The sequence below is a fragment of the Trachypithecus francoisi genome, unplaced genomic scaffold (assembly GCF_009764315.1).
Source record: "Trachypithecus francoisi isolate TF-2019V2 unplaced genomic scaffold, Tfra_2.0 Lachesis_group11, whole genome shotgun sequence".
NCBI classification, from domain to species: domain Eukaryota; kingdom Metazoa; phylum Chordata; class Mammalia; order Primates; family Cercopithecidae; genus Trachypithecus; species Trachypithecus francoisi.
Window position 1 is genome coordinate 8,228,352 of NW_022681456.1, and position 5,231 is coordinate 8,233,582.

Below are 5,231 nucleotides of genomic sequence, written 5' to 3' on the forward strand. Positions count from 1 at the left end.
GCAAAAATTAGCTGGGCGTGGTGGTGGGCGCCTGCAATCCCAGCTACTTGGGAGGCTGAGGCAGGAAAATCACTTGAAACCAGAAGGCAGAAGTTGCAGTGAGCCGAGATTGTGCCACTGCACTCTAGTCTGGGCAACAAGAGCAAAACTCCATCTCAAAAAAAGCAAAAAACAAAACAAAAACTACATCTAAGGTCGAGTGCAGTGGCTCATACCTGTCATCCCAGCACTTTAGGAGGCCGAGGCAAATAAATCACCTGAGGCCAGGAGTTTGAGACCAACGTGGCCAACATGGCGAAACACCATCTTGAATAAAAAAATACAAAAATTAGCCAGGCATAGTGGCACACACTGGTAATACCAGCTACTCGAGGGCCTGAGGGATGAGAATCATTTAAACCCAGGAAGTGAAGGTTGTGGAGATTTGAGATCGTGCCACTGCACTCCAGCCTGGATGACAGAGTGAGATTCCCATCTGGAAAACAAAAACAAAAACAAAACAAAACAAAAAACTGCATCTGCATGGCTGGTAGATACCTGAAAACATGCACACCCTAGAAAGTGGGCAGGAGAAAAGCAAAGAAATAATTCAGTTCTACTTCCTACCCAACAGATTTGGAAAAATTAGGAATCGTGGCCACACCCAATGCTGAAATTATAAGGAAAAGAGCACCTTCACACATTGTTAGAGAATATGTAAGTTGCCACAGCCCTTAGAAAAAATCCAGCAATATTTATTGCTTTTTTTTTTTAATGTATTTTTTCTGAGACAGAGTCTTGCTCTGTTGCCCAGGCTGGAGTATAGTGGCGCGATCTCTGCTCACTGCAACCTCTGCCTCCCGAGTTCAAGTGATTCTCCTGCCTCAGCCTCCCAAGTAGCTGGGACTACAAGTGTGCGCCGCCACACCCAGCTAATTTTTTGTATTTTTAGTAGAGATGAAGTTTCACCATGTTGGCTAGGCTGGTCTCAAACTCCTGACCTCAGGTGATCTGCCCACCTGGCCCTTCCAAAGTGCTGGGATTACAGGCATAAGCCACCACGCCTGGCCGAAACTCTAGCAATATGTAAAATAAACCAGGCATGGTGGTTTACGCCTGTAATCCCAGCACTTTGAAAGGCTGAGGTGAGAGAATCACTTAAGGTCAGGATTTCCGGACCAGCCTGGACAATATAGCGACACCCTTGTCTCTACAAAAAAGAAAAAGAAAAAAGAAAGAAAAGAAAAATGTTTGCTGGAGGTGGTGAAGTATACCTGTAGTCTCAGCTGCTGGGAGGCTGAGGTGGGAGGATCGCTTGAGCCCAGGATTTGGAGGCTGCAGTGAGCTATGATCGCACCACTGCATTCCAGCCTGGGCGACAGAGAAGTACGTTTTGAAAAGTGTCCATGCCCTTTGACCCTGCATTGCTCCCTGTGGAAATCTGTCCCATCGAGATACCGGCGTCAGAAGGCAAGGAAAGTGCATGTACCAGATGACTGACTACAACACTTCAGTGAGAGGAAACAAAATTACCCGAATCGCTAGGAGGAATGGTAATAAAGCATGCTACCCCTGCGTTAGGAAATACTATGCAACCACGTCCAGAATTTGTCCTGAACTCCATCATGCTGGCACCTCCTCTGCCGCACCTCTGGAGGAAGTCTCCATCAGCTCTCTGGGCGGTGGCTGCACCTCCTTCCCCGTCTCCCCACATCCACCCACGCCCAGGGTGTATTCTCCGCATGGCAGCCAGAGGGAGCCTTTTCAAACCTGAATCTGGTCCGGTTCCCCTGCGTCAGGCCTTCCAGTGTCTTCGAAGGTAAAGTTCATCCTCATTCACTAAGCTCCGGGGCAGGGCTTTCTTCCTGCCCCTTCAACACAGAGCGCCCTTTCTCCAGCCTCAGGGCCTTGGCACCTGCTGTTTCCTCCGCTCCACGCATTGTTTCTGCAGGGGCCTCCCCTGGCAGCTAATCTAAAGCAGCCTCCACTCATGCACCCCTGAGTTTCCATCTCATCGCTATTCTTGTCTTCATAAAACGTATCGCTACTTGCTTATTGTTAAGTCTCCGGGACTAGACTATAAAGTCCAAGAAGGCTGAGAAAGCTTGCCTAGGCTGTCTTATCCAGGGATACCAGAGAACGTACACTTTACCCGGCACACAGTAGGTGTCAACGCGTGCACAGAACCTGACATGAGGCCCCCAGGAGTTAATGAATGGTCAATTGCAGAACCTTTCTAAGGAATCCAGTGTTTTTCTATCTGTTTGATGAAACAAATAACTGTGAGTGTTCGTTTCAAATGGCATATTGCCGGCCCCGTGGCCGACCTACTGAAAGCGGATATCTGGTGGAGGGGCCCAAGGGATTTGTCATTGGGGCAGGGATGTACGCTGGAGCTTTCTTCGCAGGCAGGTTGATGGGGGCTCCCGGGGTCCTCTTCCCAATTTTCCTTTCTGTGTGACTGTAATTTGCAGGAAAAAGGCAGAAAGAAAATCCTGGAGATGCCGGGGATTGAACCCGGGGCCTCATACATGCAAAGCATGCGCTCTACCACTGAGCTACATCCCCTCGCCCTGCACACCTCATTTCTGGGAATGGTGATACAGACAGTGCCCTTCGCTCTGCTAGTTCAGGTGTCTTAGTTTCCGAACTTGCAGTGCCTCCAGCCCCTCAAAGGGGCCTCTGCCCGCCCTGGGAAAGCTCGGAGGCCAGGGGGCCCGGCACGGAGCCTGGATGACCCGCAAAGGGTAGGAACGACAGCCGGAGAACGCTACGGTCTTAGAGACTGAGCTGCAGAAAACCAGCTATGGCTTGTCCTGTGACCCGCAAAGGGCAGGAACGACAGCCGGAGAATGCTACGGTCTTAGAGACTGAGCTGCAGAAAACCGGGTATGGCTTGTCCTCGTTAGTATAGTGGTGAGTATCCCCGCCTGTCACGCGGGAGACCGGGGTTCGATTCCCCGACGGGGAGGCTGACAGAATTGACGTTTTGAAATACAGAAGGGGGAAACCTTGTTGGCCATGCTTTACATTGTTCCAAAATATACTGAGTAGGTACACGAGGATGTGCGCGTCCCAGGTGTGCCCACAACACTGTGAATTAGAGCCCTTTCGAGGATTTGTTGCCCTCCAAGGAGAGCTGGGGGGAAGAAAAAAGAGGGTGCTCAGCAGTGTGCACAATAGGTTCATTTTTATGTCAAAAAATTATAGATATGCACACAAATATGTGAGTATTTTCATGTTTCTGATTAGCATCATGGTAACAACAGCAGCAGCAGCCACCAACAATATACAGTTCTTAACATGTGCGGGGCAGTATTGGTAAACGCTTTAGTGTTCACGTATTACATCCTCAAGCATCCTACCAACGTGTACGTTTTCTCCACATCAGACAGACGAAATACAAGCACAGATAGAGGCTCCGTGGCCCGTCCAAGGGCTCATCAGTCACAATCAACTGTAGACATAGGGGGCCTTTGGGGAGAAGGACTCGGGTGGTGGATGGGAGTAACTCTTTGACTTTCCATTTCTGTACCTTTCTGGACTTTTGGAATTCTATTTTTTTCTCCCTTTTTTTTTCTTTCTTATTCGATTTTTTTCAGAATGATACGTAGAATTTTTAAAAGTCAGATATAACTACTTTTGAAAATAAATGCTTATTCCCCGACGTCTCAGAGAAGAATTACCAATTAGACAAAAAGTTTCCTCAGCAAGGCGACTTTTACTTTCTGCAGAAAGGGTGGTGCCCGTCAACAATTCTGCCACGAGCATACACAAAGTAAAAGAGACATAAGAATATTTATTCCTTATGCATGAGGTCCCTATTTGCTGTGTTTTGACTTCACTGACTAGAGCCAGACCTCACAATTTAAACTAAAACCCGATTAGCTAACAGTTCAAAACTTTTTTAAATACGTAAAGGCAGTGAGGAACAAAGGAAAAAAGGATGTTGCTTAGAAAGGACTTAGAAAAGTAATAATATTCCTAAATAAGGGAGGAGTGTAGGCTGCAAGCTGGGACATGCCTGGGTACGTCCAGCACGAATATTTTGACAAAGGTACAAGGACATAGAATATACTACGTACCTGTGAGCATGTTTAACATAGATACTAAAGTCAGAGTGTGTTTATTCTGTTACATTTGCTACCTAAGGCACCGAGCCCGGCCGTTTCCTTGACTTTTAAAATAAAAATTAAGTTGATGTCGTGGAACATGGACAATGGCTATTTCTTCCGGTAACTGAAGATTATTATTATTATTATTATTATTTTTATTTTTTATTTTTATTTTTTTTTTTGAGGCAGAGTCTCGCTCTGTCGCCGGGACTGGAGTGCAGTGGCCAGATCTCAGCTCACTGCAAGCTCCGCCTCCCGGGTTTACGCCATTCTCCTGCCTCAGCCTCCGAGTAGCTGGGACTACAGGCGCCGCCACCTCGCCCGGCTAGTTTTTGTATTTTTAGTAGAGACGGGGTTTCACCGTGTTAGCCAGGATGGTCTCGATCTCCTGACCTCGTGATCCGCCCGTCTCGGCCTCCCAAAGTGCTGGGATTACAGGCTTGAGCCACCGCGCCCGGCCAACTGAAGATTATTAAGAACATCAACAACTAGTGTTTCATGAGCAAGTTCTTTACCTTTACTGTTAATTAGTTCTCGCTCAGCCTAAAATTTTCCAAATGTATGAGACACCCTGAAGGCATATTTAGAGTCAGTATAGATGGTTCCTACCTGGTTCTGTAAATATTTTAGGGCCTAACTACGTGCGAATAACTTGCAAGCTTGAGCAGACCAACTATTTGGTAATCTTCCTGATTTTACTTTTTTTAATGTCTCTTTATCAATTACAGCATATCCATTATGTTGTGTCCTTTCAGTCATCTAGGAGGAGCCAGGGTGGTCTTAAACTCCTGAGCTCAAGCAATCCCTCCGCCTTAGCCTCCCAAAGTGCTAGGATTACAGGTGTGAGCCACCACCTCGCCCAGCCTAATTATCTTTATTATAGAAATAATTTTTTAATCACTAAGAAAAATTCAAAAATATCAATAGATCACAATCAACAGGTAATGAATTTACAGAAGAGGAAAAATGATTCATTAATAAAACTTACAGAAAAGGTTGGCCCTTAGAAGTATTTAAATAAACGGAAGTAAAACACAAGTTACTACTTTCAACCCATGATGTTGTGAAAGTTGTCAGAATCAAAATGAAGTCATGGATTTTAAGTAAATAAATAAAGGCCGGGCCGGTGGCTCACAC

General features: G+C 46.3%; 2 non-coding genes across 2 annotated transcripts; one reads left to right on the forward strand and one right to left on the reverse strand.

Annotated features, from left to right (window-relative positions):
• Positions 1-2,475: 2,475 nt before the first annotated feature.
• TRNAA-UGC lies at positions 2,476-2,547 on the reverse strand. Its single transcript has one exon. It is a non-coding gene; the product is annotated as a tRNA-Ala (tRNA).
• A 331-nt stretch (positions 2,548-2,878) lies between these two features.
• On the forward strand, positions 2,879-2,950 carry TRNAD-GUC. The gene has a single exon. It is a non-coding gene; the product is annotated as a tRNA-Asp (tRNA).
• Positions 2,951-5,231: the final 2,281 nt, after the last annotated feature.